The 14,636-nt window shown below is 43.2% G+C and overlaps 2 protein-coding genes across 2 annotated transcripts in view; one reads left to right on the top strand and one right to left on the bottom strand.

The window, feature by feature from the left end:
* Nucleotides 1-10,400, bottom strand: part of b3gnt5a (UDP-GlcNAc:betaGal beta-1,3-N-acetylglucosaminyltransferase 5a) — a 13,254-nt gene extending 2,854 nt beyond the window's left edge. The window contains exon 1 of the mRNA XM_079506230.1: nucleotides 10,030-10,400. The gene's annotated coding sequence lies outside the window, so the exon portion shown is untranslated. The remainder of the gene's footprint in view (nucleotides 1-10,029) is intronic.
* mcf2l2 (MCF.2 cell line derived transforming sequence-like 2) overlaps nucleotides 1-14,636 on the top strand; it is a gene marked incomplete at its 5' end in the record, with an annotated part of 156,436 nt that overhangs the window by 50,053 nt on the left and 91,747 nt on the right. The window lies entirely within an intron of this gene.

Below are 14,636 nucleotides of genomic sequence, written 5' to 3'. Positions count from 1 at the left end.
GACTAAAATGTTAGGAAGGGACTAGTGGACAAGAGATCCAGTTGGGGTGCATACTTAGTTTAGACATGTAGTCCATGAGCCAGACAAGTTTTCATTACGAAATGAGTGGGCAAAACCATACCTATATTAAATTGTTTAGAAGGTCAATATAAGTAAATTAATATATGATAACACTTCCACAGGAGCAGCTTTTTCATATTTATCACACATTGTTATTTTCACCTATATACATGATGGGTGAATAGGATGAAAAAGATTAAGAACTAGTGATCACCATGAAACTTCCCTAGTTGATTAATTACATGAAAACAATGATTTATTGTATTACAAGTTTTCTGAAATTGTATATTTAAATATGCAAATTAGGCATTATATAGGAAAATATGCCTGATTTTGCCTGACTCTGTCAATTGAATATTGTATTGACAGAGTCAACATTCTTATTTCATTTTGTCAAAGTCAAAGGTTTTAAATGAGGGAATATTCAATGTCCATATAGTAGCCAATGTATCATCTAACTATAAATGCAAAGTCTCTGTGTCTGTACAGCTGTACGTCTGTAATACATGTAACACCAAAACCGTTCGCCCCACCTACTTCAAATTCGACACACGCGTTCTACACCCCCACAGGGAGTGCAGTGCCCGGTGTCGAGTTGGTCGGACCCATGGTTGTCCAGAACCGCCACAAAAGGCCTCTGCCCGGGCCACAGCTGACATCACAAGGCCTCTGCCTCTGCAACTCCATATTTGGGCATGCCTAAATACGGGTTCGTCCCACCGACTTCTGACATCTGCATAGACCCCATATTTGGCCATGCCTGACAAAGATGGGCATAAAAGGTGATACTGCTGACATCACTTCTGACATCACCATGACTTGACCAGCTCAACAGAACGATGAATTGGCTAATAGATGGCAGTTACAGATCACCTTTTTTACATGCCGGATGTGCGTGACGCACAACAACGTGCACAGAGAGATAACGGTCGAATCCGCTGGTCAGACAAAGCACGAGATGCACGCCTAAAGCTGCAAGATCTGTGGTTGGTGTCACTGCAGGATGCACTCTCATTCCACGGCCACGCATCACCCTGTGTCCAACCAACATCATCTATCCATTCACTCTGCCCCACCAACAGTTTCCAGTGAGACCCTGCTTCGGCATGACTGTCAATAAGTCTCAGGGCCAGACACTACACCGTGTTGGGGTCTTCTGCATGAGGAACTTCTTCAGCCAGCCGATGAATTGGCTAATAGATGGCAGTTACAGATCACCTTTTTTACATGCCGGATGTGCGTGACGCACAACAATGTGCACAGAGAGATAACGGTCGAATCCGCTGGTCCAACAGTTTCCAGTGAGACCCTGTCAATAAGTCTCAGGGCCAGACACTACACCGAGTTGGGGTCTTCTGCATGAGGAACTTCTTCAGCCAGCCCGGTGTCGAGTCGGTCAGACCCACGGTTGTCCAGAACCGCCACAAAAGTCCTCTGCCCGGGCTCTAGGCAGGGCCCCTGCCCAGTGATCCCACGGGCACTGGCCCGTGGGAGCACTGGTAAATTCAGTCCTTTATTTCCGAGTCAGTCAAGGCTGCCTCTGTGATAATCAGGTCCTCTTCTTGGGGTTGGTTATTGCATGGATCATTTGTGTGCAGAATTTTGCATTAAAAAGCCATTTAAGCATATATGAAAGTATTGAATAAGTAAAATGACTATTCCAATCAATTACCCATACTTGAATTATGCAGAAAGGTGTGATTATAGGTCTCTACACAATAATGGCTCAAACGTTTATCATATATTTTTGTAAGAATGTGTGTGCAGGTAATATAGGGGGCCACATATTCAATGCATGATAACGACCACTAAGCTATGTGTATGCAATGGTTATCATGCCAAACTGTGAAGTAGAGATGCACAACAAGTCAAAAAAATCACACCAGCTTTGCCCACCGATTTGATTCTATAGCTATGGCCCTGGCTCGTGTTATCACACTATAATAGTGTTTCTGATTGTATCTCTAGAGTTACAAAACGTACAAACACATGTTACCACTCATATTAAAGCTTAGAATGGTGAGCAGTTTTCTATAGCCATTAGGAACATGTTCGTTCTTAGCACACACTTCCAAAATGGGGATATTTGCAAGCCTTATTTTAAATTTGTGTGTAATGTGTGTGCAAAATACTGCATTAAAAGCCCATTTAAGCATATATGGAAGTTTTGTGGAAGTAAAATAACCATTCCAATCAATTCCCCATATTTGAATTATGCAGAAAAGTGGTTTGATTGGTCTCTGCACAAAGTAAGGTTCAAAAGTTGATCATATATGTGTTGTCACAATTTGCATGTGGCAATATAGGGGTGCATGTACTCAATGCATGATAACTACCACTAAGCTGCTAGTCTGCGATTGTTATCATACAAAAATGTGAAGTAGAGATGTACAGCTAGTCAAAAATTCAAACAAGAATTTGCCCACCCATTTCGTAATTAACGCGCAAATTAGGGGGGTCTGGCTCATGGACTAATGGGTTAAGGTTAGGTTTAGGTGTGCTGCCCCGTGGGAGGTTAGGTGTAGGGTGAGGGTTTGAGATTGTAGCTTGTACATCTGCTATTTTCAGCATGCAACCAAAGTGTAAAATCTGCCATTACAACGACATCAAGGCGTGTCAAAACACATTCTAGTCGACTAAAATCTTATGACATTTAGTCGACTAAAACTGGACTAACACTAGAACATTCAGATATTTGAAATTATTTGCAAAAACATTGGTCATAATTGGCCAGATGTTATTGCTATAGCAGAGCCTATCGCCCGCCACTGCTTTAGGTTTTGCATGTGCAAATAAAAACAATATTATCCCCAACCACAATATCCTGGTGTGGCCCTACTACATCTACATACTGTATATATCACTCACAAAAACATCCTATCGACCATGTTTTCTATGTCCTCTCCACGTGTTTGACTCCGTTTAAGCCATTTAGACCTGCGGACAGTTCTAACAAAATAATGTCTTCTAAATCCTGACAGTTTTCTTGAAAAATCCATGTTTCTATGTCAGTCGTTCTCATACATTTTCATGTCAAGGACCTCCAAAAATATATGTAATTGACCCACTGACCCCCATCTGAAAATATGTTTGTTCCAGGGACACCCCACTGACATCAGAAGCAAAGATTTGAGTTAAAAACGTTCGCTCTGAAAGAATAGCAGACCTACAAGCTCATAGCGTGGCACTCGGTGCCGCGCTATGAGTTTGTAGATCTGCTATTTTTCAATAGCTAAAGTATAACATAATGCTTTTAAACACCAAACATGGGTCCCCGCCCAAAATGGGTTAAGGCTGGATTAACGTAAATGCAGACCCAGCACAAAGCATCATAATAGAGGGGCTTTCCGCGTGGCAGCAGAGACCCTCGCGGTGAAAGTTGCTGATGTCTGTGTAAACGTCACACAATGGGCTGAACACAGTTTTTTTTTTACACTCCCCCTGGCATACTTTTAAACTGAACACGGGGGGGTTACCCAACAATGGGCCGCACTGACACGCTGCTAAGCCCTGCCGTAGGAGAGCTGTGTCCTGTGACCACAGACTGCATGAGACCTGCATCCACTGACTAGCTGTCTGTCTCTGTCTGGATAGACTGAGACCATCCACTGACTAGCTGTCTGTCTCTGGGTAGACTGAGACCATCCACTGACTAGCTGTCTGTCTCTGGGTAGACTGAGACCATCCACTGACTAGCTGTCTGTCTCTGAGTAGACTGAGACCATCCACTGACTAGCTGTCTGTCTCTGGATAGACTGAGACCATCCACTGACTAGCTGTCTGTCTCTGGGTAGACTGAGACCATCCACTGACTAGCTGTCTGTCTCTGGGTAGACTGAGACCATCCACTGACTAGCTGTCTGTCTCTGAGTAGACTGAGACCATCCACTGACTAGCTGTCTGTCTCTGGGTAGACTGAGACCATCCACTGACTAGCTGTCTGTCTCTGGGTAGACTGAGACCATCCACTGACTAGCTGTCTGTCTCTGGGTAGACTGAGACCATCCACTGACTAGCTGTCTGTCTCTGAGTAGACTGAGACCATCCACTGACTAGCTGTCTGTCTCTGAGTAGACTGAGACCATCCACTGACTAGCTGTCTGTCTCTGAGTAGACTGAGACCATCCACTGACTAGCTGTCTGTCTCTGAGTAGACTGAGACCATCCACTGACTAGCTGTCTGTCTCTGAGTAGACTGAGACCATCCACTGACTAGCTGTCTGTCTCTGTCTGGATAGACTGAGACCATCCACTGACTAGCTGTCTGTCTCTGGGTAGACTGAGACCATCCACTGACTAGCTGTCTGTCTCTGGGTAGACTGAGACCATCCACTGACTAGCTGTCTGTCTGTGGGTAGACTGAGACCATCCACTGACTAGCTGTCTGTCTGTGGGTAGACTGAGACCATCCACTGACTAGCTGTCTGTCTGTGGGTAGACTGAGACCATCCACTGACTAGCTGTCTGTCTCTGGGTAGACTGAGACCATCCACTGACTAGCTCTCTGTCTGTGGGTAGACTGAGACCATCCACTGACTAGCTGTCTGTCTGTGGGTAGACTGAGACCATCCACTGACTAGCTGTCTGTCTGTGGGTAGACTGAGACCATCCACTGACTAGCTGTCTGTCTCTGACTGAGACCATCCACTGACTAGCTGTCTGTCTCTGGGTAGACTGAGACCATCCACTGACTAGCTGTCTGTCTCTGGGTAGACTGACACCATCCACTGACTAGCTGTCTGTCTCTGGGTAGACTGAGACCATCCACTGACTAGCTGTCTGTCTCTGAGTAGACTGAGACCATCCACTGACTAGCTGTCTGTCTCTAGGTAGACTGAGACCATCCACTGACTAGCTGTCTGTCTCTAGGTAGACTGAGACCATCCACTGACTAGCTGTCTGTCTCTAGGTAGACTGAGACCATCCACTGACTAGCTGTCTGTCTCTGGGTAGACTGAGACCATCCACTGACTAGCTGTCTGTCTCTGGGTAGACTGAGACCATCCACTGACTAGCTGTCTGTCTCTGACTGAGACCATCCACTGACTAGCTGTCTGTCTCTGACTGAGACCATCCACTGACTAGCTGTCTGTCTCTGACTGAGACCATCCACTGACTAGCTGTCTGTCTCTGACTGAGACCATCCACTGACTAGCTGTCTGTCTCTGGGTAGACTGAGACCATCCACTGACTAGCTGTCTGTCTCTAGATAGACTGAGACCATCCACTGACTAGCTGTCTGTCTCTAGATAGACTGAGACCATCCACTGACTAGCTGTCGGTCTCTGGGTAGACTGACACCATCCACTGACTAGCTGTCTGTCTGTGGGTAGACTGAGACCATCCACTGACTAGCTGTCTGTCTCTGGGTAGACTGAGACCATCCACTGACTAGCTGTCTGTCTCTGAGTAGACTGAGACCATCCACTGACTAGCTGTCTGTCTCTGGGTAGACTGAGACCATCCACTGACTAGCTGTCTGTCTCTGACTGAGACCATCCACTGACTAGCTGTCTGTCTCTGTCTGGATAGACTGAGACCATCCACTGACTAGCTGTCTGTCTCTGGGTAGACTGAGACCATCCACTGACTAGCTGTCTGTCTGTGGGTAGACTGAGACCATCCACTGACTAGCTGTCTGTCTGTGGGTAGACTGAGACCATCCACTGACTAGCTGTCTGTCTCTGGGTAGACTGAGACCATCCACTGACTAGCTGTCTGTCTCTAGATAGACTGAGACCATCCACTGACTAGCTGTCTGTCTCTAGATAGACTGAGACCATCCACTGACTAGCTGTCTGTCTCTGGGTAGACTGACACCATCCACTGACTAGCTGTCTGTCTGTGGGTAGACTGAGACCATCCACTGACTAGCTGTCTGTCTCTGGGTAGACTGAGACCATCCACTGACTAGCTGTCTGTCTCTGAGTAGACTGAGACCATCCACTGACTAGCTGTCTGTCTCTGGGTAGACTGAGACCATCCACTGACTAGCTGTCTGTCTCTGACTGAGACCATCCACTGACTAGCTGTCTGTCTCTGACTGAGACCATCCACTGACTAGCTGTCTGTCTCTGGGTAGACTGAGACCATCCACTGACTAGCTGTCTGTCTCTAGATAGACTGAGACCATCCACTGACTAGCTGTCTGTCTCTAGATAGACTGAGACCATCCACTGACTAGCTGTCTGTCTCTGGGTAGACTGACACCATCCACTGACTAGCTGTCTGTCTGTGGGTAGACTGAGACCATCCACTGACTAGCTGTCTGTCTCTGACTGAGACCATCCACTGACTAGCTGTCTGTCTCTGAGTAGACTGAGACCATCCACTGACTAGCTGTCTGTCTCTGAGTAGACTGAGACCATCCACTGACTAGCTGTCTGTCTCTGGGTAGACTGAGACCATCCACTGACTAGCCGTCTGTCTCTGGGTAGACTGAGACCATCTACTGACTAGCTGTCTGTCTCTGAGTAGACTGTCTCTGGATACTGTCTTTGGATAGACTGTCTCTGGATAGACTGTCTCTGGATAGACTGTCTCTGGGTAGACTGTCTCTGGATAGACTGTCTCTGGATAGACTGCTCACTGTACTGAACCAGAATAGGAGTGTGTTTGCCTGAGGTGTCATAAATGATATCATTATTAGGGGGAAAAGTGACGCATACATTTTGTCCGTTGGGTGGTATATATGTGCCTATACTGTCCAGGTGTAGCGGAGTAGCCCTGCTTTGAAAACCAGAAATCTCCCGGCATTCCACTCATTTTCAACATTTTACTATGTCACTAATATACACTTAGAGCTGTTGTGAGGAAATAATAAAAAAGTTCCCCCCATTCTGTGTTTCCTAGAACTGGAGGTCTGATAAAAATCATTAACATGGTGAATCACATCTTGATGACATCATCAAGATGTGATTCACCATGTTAATGATTTTTTTTTTCAGATTTCAGATTTTATTATTATTTCCAAACAACAGCTCTAAGGTATATTAATGACATAATAAAATGTTGAAAATGAGTGGTATTCCCCTTTAAAAAGGAGAATTCCATGCTAGAAGGCTTTCTTACCTTTATTTGTAGTTACGTCCCCAACATAGAGGTCCAGGTGTTATTTTGTGCAAAAGTTCATTATTGGCCATTTCCCCTAATATAAGCCCTCAGTGGGGGTTGGGTTGTTGTGCTAATTCGCTTATTTCCATCAAAATAAGTAGTAAAGTGTGCCGCTTGGGATACTATTTACATTATGAAGAGAGGATATATACAAAAAAAATGATTTTTGAGCGATGAAAATAAGCGAATGAGCACAACACCCCATAGCCCCATTCAATTCAATGCAATGCAATTCATTGAGGGCTTATGGTAGGGGAAATAGCCAATAATGCGCTTTTGCACAAAATAACACCTGGACCTCTTTGGTGGGGACGTAACAACTACAAATAAAGGTAAATAAAGCCTTCTAGCATGGAATTCTCCTTTAAGCCCAAGGAGAGTTTCCTTTTTTGGGTGAGCGGTAGATGTTTGGTTTCCCGTGCGGGAGGCCTGGGTTCGAAACTAGGCCGTTTACATACTGTAGGCACATGTATCAAGAGTGCTATTCATTTCTATTCATCACACACACACACACACACACACACACACACACACACACACACACACACACACACACACACACACACACACACACACACACACACACACACACACACACACACACACACACACACACACACACACACACACACACACACACACACACACACACACACACACACACCTCTAGTGTAGTGTACATATAGACAAGACACGTCTGCTCCAGTACCTTCCTTCTGGCTGCGTTCCATGTGACCTACATGATTTATTGTGAATATACCCAAGGGCTTTTTTAGCTTAGAACGTTTTGTTATAGACACCAAAAATATGCTCAGAATGAATTAGTGTGTTCCAAGAAATAAATTAAGATTCCAGAACCACATAAACGTGCGTTCTTCAACCAGTCACACTATGAATAAGCACTTCTCTGTTGTTGATGTGAATGAAGAAGTGTCAGATCCAGGTGGCCTTGGAGGGTGGAATGCCCACTATAGATTAACCCACCAACAGCCCCTTTGTTATCTTTTTATGTTCCATTTTCTAATCTACTTCTAATCACTTCATTCCAATCTCGGACAATGTACAAATGTAGCCAAATGGATCCCTTAAAGGGCTATTGTGTCACATTAGAGTTACACATAGATAAATGAGGATTGTATTGTGTATCTTGTCCCAGAAATCCCATAATAATAATAATAATAATAATATTATCGGGGCGACTGTGGCTCAAGAGGTAGAGCAGGTCGTCCAATGATCCATGGGTTGGCGGTTCGAATCCTTGGGCAAGACACTGAACCCCAAATTGCTCCCGATGTGCTGGTTGGTGCCTTGCATGGCTTCCGCCGCAATCGGTGTATGAATGTGTGTGTGAATGGGTGAATGTAATGCACTATGTAAAGCGCCTTGGATAAAGGCGCTATATAAATGCACCATTTACCATTTACCAATAATAATAATACATTTTATTTATAACGCAACTTCATATTTGAAACAAATCTCAAAGTGCTACAAAGGAAATATTTAAAAGGAAAATAAGAATAAAAACAATGAATGCATTCTGTGATCACCTAAACAGCTTTAAGGTTATCAAATAACACACACAGGGCATCTTAGATTTTGTAGAGAAGCTGCCTATATTTTAGAAAGAGAGGATCAGGGAAAATGGGTTAATAAACTCCACTCAATCATTTGAATGGTGTCGTTTCAATGGGTCAGAAATCCCTATAGTTTATCCTGCCTTTGTATTGAAATATTTAAGGAATGCAGGATATCTGTGTCATTTATATGGGTAGAGGTTTACAGAGTACAGACAGTGTTAAGACATTGTGAAAGTTTGTGAAGTTAACTAACTTCCAGAGATTATGAAATATTGTGACGTAGAACTGGAAGTTTCCAGTTCTATTTTAATAATACAGTCCACTACTTTTGTGTCTTTGTCAAAATACTGTATGTCTTATTGTCTAACCGACACTATATTTGTGGTTTACTAATATATAAGTTGGGCTTCCACCTGGCCAATCACTTTATACGATAGAAGACCATCGATAAGGTGCATTATGTTAATCTCAAGCAGAAGAGGAACTACGTTGTTTTTTTTTAAAAGGTATGATCATTGCTCATCAATAGATCACACATACTTACGCAGTGTCTATTGTATAACTCTGAGAAAAGGACATATGAAAGTTTATGACTCGACATCCAGTAAAAGACTGGAGGTCGAGTCATGAGTTAACACTGTGTCTCCCTTTTAGCCCTGGGCTGTATTTTAGCGAGCACATGTGGCAATGAAGTTAACATTTTTGCGTTCTAGGTGCTAAATTGTAGACGCTACCAGCCACTGCACGCTAGACATTGCAAACATTGTACCTCTGGCAACCAGTTAAAGAGTAGGTGAAACAGCAGATAGCCAAGAGACCAAGAGATTGAATTTGCTGATTAGTTTCATGAAAGGGTGTTGTCCCTCTCTCTTTCTTGCCTTGCCCTGCTCTCTCTCTCTCTCTCTCTCTCTCTCTCTCCACTCATAACGTCTGTGCTGATTCCAGGGCTAGCTGACATCGCCTCAGAGGCTATAGCTGTAAAAAGGTTGTGTGAATTCTGCTGCTGGCTTGACAGCCGTTCGACAGAGGCACAGTGAGCAGGTCTGTGCTCAGAGCTCAGGGAGTGTTTACCTGTCTGTGTTAATCATCCTCACACTGCCTTCCCCTGTCCCCCTTCACCGCCCAACTTTTACACACACACACACACACGCACGCACGCGCACACACACGCACACACGCACACACACACACGCACGCGCGCACACACACACACACACGCACGCACACGCACGCACACACACACAGTCACACACACACGTGTTGCTTCTTGCTTGCTTACCTGCCAAGCTGCTCGCAGTTCCATTCCACATAGTTAGGAGGCAGTTATGTTGTACTCTGTTGAACACATATCTCTCTCTCCTGTAAATGGTCACTATATGTGTCACTGTAATCCAAGCTTCTCCTCCTCTTTGATCATCTCTTAGTACTAGTTTCCCTCAGTCAGCACCAGCCAGGCAGAGGACAGCATGTTTCCAAACTGTTGCACTCTGCCCTTTCTGTCTCTACTCTCTACTACCAGAGAGAGAGAGAGAGAGAGAGAGGGAGTGAGGGAGGGAGAGAGGGAGGTGACAATTGGGAGGAACCATTCTACTTGAGAGGGAGGATCCCCTATGAGCTACTCCTGTACCTTGGGCTGCCTGTCAGTGTCGCGAGCCCCACCTCCTCTCCATCTCTCTCTCCCTCCCTCCATCCTTCCCTTCCTCCTACCCCCCTTCCTGTGGCTGGTTATCCAGCTGCTGTAGTAAATAGTACAGGAGAGAGGAGGGGAGTGGTCGGTTCGGCTTCTTCTGGGAAGTTTAAGAGTTCCGTCTCAGCGGTAGCAGCTAGGGGGGAGGGAGGGTTGTAGGGTTTTTCCACTGGCATAGTAATTACAGTAACGGTACTTTGGCCTATGTCTTCTAAATTACCGGGTTTTCTGGAAAACCCTATGTTTCTGTGTTAGTGGTTCTCAAACATTTTCATGTCAAGGAACCCTAAATATATGTAATTGGCCGCCGACCCCCATCTGAAAATATGTTGTTCCAGGGACCCCCCCCAGAAGCAAAGATTTGAGTTAATCTTTTTTTAAAGATTTTTCAAAAATAGCAGACCTAGATCTGCTATTTTTCAATAGCTAAAGGGGTTCCCGCCCCAAAATGGGTTAAACCTTAGGGACAAACACAGACTGAAGCGTGTCGTTCATTCAGTGGCTCAATGCCGTCGGACACAAACAGAAGCCGCTCAGATCAGGCTGCATCAGGGGAAAGATGTATTAGTATTAAGTGGAAGGTTGTGTCGCCATATAGCTTTTAACCACTTTAACCACTATTTTAAAATAGCAGATCTACAAGCTCGTAGCGCGGCACTCTTGTTGATCTGCTATTTTTGAAAAATCATGAAAATTTGGCGCAAATCTTTGAATATATATATATTCTTTCACAGCGAATGTTCTTAACTCATATCTTTGCTTCTGGGGGGTTCCTTGAACAACATTTTCAGATAGGGGTCGGCGGCCGGTTACATATAATTTTGGGGCTCCTTGACATGAAATAGTTTGAGAACCACTGCTATAGAAACAGGTTTTTTTTCAGAAAACTGTCATGATTTAGAAGACATTTGTAGAATCTGGTGTCAGGTCTAAATGGCTTCAGTGGAAGGTTGTTGGCATTTGGACGTTTGACATTTACCTTGGCTGGCGTACGTACGATAACAAACACAGCTGGACTGGGCGTTGTTGAGTCCACATTATAGAATACTAACAGTGGCTCAGAACATGCAACAATATGATTCATAGTTTTAATAGCATAAATCATTGAGGCTCTCTTCTGAAATTTCACAGGTTAAACCTTGTTGTTTGAGCAAACCACTTTATTTTTTTCAAGGGCAATCAACGGTGAGACTTTGGAATGTGTGTGTGCCACATATCAGGTGCTCCACACAACCTATGCAATAAAGTAATTAACGCTGGCCGCTATCTCTCTCTCTGTGTGTGTGTGTGTGTGTGTGTGTGTGTGTGTGTGTGTGTGTGTGTGTGTGTGTGTGTGTGTGTGTGTGTGTGTGTGTGTGTGTGTGTGTGTGTGTGTGTGTGTGTGTGTGTGTGTGATGTCACGTGCAGTGTTCATGTGTGCATATGATTATATCATATTTGATGGCGTACACTGACTGCGGCATGTTGTGTGTGGTTGTTTTGTTATGCACCTGGCCTAGGGGGTGCCAAGGTACACAACAAAAAACAGGGGAGACGCAGTTTACCAAAGAAATAGAATTTATTAATTAAGCAAAAATAAGGAATCATGAATTAACAGGTGAAGTGTGGAAATCAGTAGTCAGTGGTGTAGTGCGTGTGTGCATGAGTGAAATGTATGTGTGTGCATGTTGTATAGTATTAACAGAAATGTTGAAAAGTGTGCATGGTGGAAAAGGTGCAGGAGGCAAAAGAACAGAACTCTCTCAAGCTATCTCTTCCACGATCTTGAAATGCTTGAAATGCAGTTGATAAGCAGGAGCTATGCGGAATCAGAAATTATGTCATATTTAATCGGAAACGCTTATTTCAAAGTGCCAGTGATGTCACGGACACTGGTCTCACTTCCTTCCTGGATTACTGTACATGTTGTCTCCATAGACATATATATGGAGACAATACTAAAATATCTAAAATCACATTACCCACATAGAAACCCCAGAAAAGTGTTTCTTATTAAACTACTTAAAGTACCAAAAGTATAAAGTACTCATTATGCAGAATGTCCCATCATGTCAAGTTTTCAAATGTATAACAAAGATGCTTACTCTGGGAAATGCCCTGCAGGTTAATAAACTTTAATGTTGTTGGGCGGGCCGTTCATGATACAATAGAGGGTGTGCGCGTGACATCATCATCGTACCCACAAGTTATGCGGGAATGCCTACTAAGTTATGCAGGAATGCCTACTAAGTTATGCAGGAATGCCTACTAAGTTATGCAGGAATGCCTACCAATGCCTACTAAGTGGCAAAAAACTACTGTCTGGCCTTGACAGCCCACACATCCAAACAGAAAAAATAAAATAAAATAAAATAAAATAAAATAAAATAAAATAAAATAAAATAAAATAAAATAAAATAAAATAAAATAAAATAAAATAAAATAAAATAAAATAAAATAAAATAAAATAAAATAAAATAAAATAAAATAAAATAAAATAAAATAAAATGTTGGTGTTTTATATGTTATAATTTAGCTATTGAAAAATAGCAGATCTACAAGCTCATAGCTTGTAGGTCTGCTATTTTTGAAAAATCGTGGCGCAAATCATTGAATATATATTTCAGAGCGATCATTTTTCTGGGGGTCCTTGACATGAAAAAGGTTGAGCACCACTGACATAGAAACATAGGTTTTTCAGAAAAATGTTTTGATTTAGAAGCCTTTTTTTTATCGACCTCAGTCCAAAAGTGGTTAAGATATTTTTGAATGTCCATTAATGCTCAGCAGCTACAGTAACATGTACGGTAGGCTTTGACTGCATGGTTTGTTTTCCAGTAGGAATTATTTACGTGACCGCAGTGTTCAAATTACCAGATGCTACTCACTTTCAGAGCGGGAACCAGAGTCTGTAAAGGAGAATTCCATGCTAGAATGCTTTCTTAACTTTCTTACCTTTATTTGTAGTTGTTACGTCCCCACCAAAGAGGCCCAGGTGTTTTTTTGTGCAAAAACTCCTTATTGGCTATTTCCCCTACCATAAGCCCTCAATGAATTGCATTGCATGGAATGGGAATTGAATGGGGCTATGGGGTGTTATGCTAATTCGCTTATTTCCATCGAAATAAGTAGTAAAGTGTGCCGCTTGGGATATTATTTACATTATGAAGAGAGGATATATACAAAAAAATATTAATTTTGAGCGATGGAAATAAGCGAATTAGCACAACACCCCATAGCCCCATTCAATTCCCATTCACTTCAATTCAATTCATTTAGGGCTTATGGCAGGGGAAATAGCCAATAATGCGCTTTTGCACAAAATAACACCTGGATCTCTTTGGTGGGGACGCAACAACTACAAATAAAGGTAAGAAAGCCTTCTAGCATGGAATTCTCCTTTAAAGATGGAGTGCCATTTATTTCCACCCTAAAACATGATCATCAGGGGAGGGGCTGATAATGTGATGTCACTATATTACTGTTTATTTCATTGGCCCGTTTGACTGTCAAGGGTTCAGCCTCCAGGAAGAAACCCTAAATACAAAGTTAATACACCATTGCACATAAAAACGACTCCAGGGTGTTTAATGAAGTATACTGTCACCTCATAGACACATGAAAAACTGAAAAAATACAAAAATTGTGGCACTCCATCTTTAAAGAGTCTAGGGCAGTGGTGGAAAATGTACTATAAAAGGTTTTTTTACTTAAGAATCAATACTGCAATATAGAACTTCTCTGTTACAAGTAAAAGTCCGGAATTGAAAATGTACTTAAAACCCTGTAAGCCCCAACGATGCTTTTCGTCAACATTTTTATATTAATGAATTACTTAATTAATTTTTTCCTGTTCTTTTTTCACCTAAACATCCCATCCCATTGCCCTCTGGCGGCAGGCGGGTGGTGTTACAGCGTGACACAGACAGACAGACAGACAGACAGACAGACAGACAGACAGACAGACAGACAGACAGACAGTTTTGGCCAGCTTCTATAGTTTGGCCCAATCCCAATTGCCTCCCTCAAGCCCTGAGCCCTGAACCCTCATTGACTTTAGTGACGTCAGCTGTAAGTGCTTGAGGGTAAGAGGCTGCAAGGGCTCCAAATTGTTGTGAAAGGAATGGGACAGCACATTGCATCACTTTATAAAAACTGTCCTAGTATTTAAGCTGATCATTTTATTATTTGTTTTATAAATACACTTTCCTGTGTGATAG

Source organism: Electrona antarctica (assembly GCF_951216825.1).
Source record: "Electrona antarctica genome assembly, chromosome: 7".
Lineage (NCBI taxonomy): Eukaryota > Metazoa > Chordata > Actinopteri > Myctophiformes > Myctophidae > Electrona > Electrona antarctica.
This window is presented reverse-complemented; position numbering and strand designations above follow the sequence as displayed.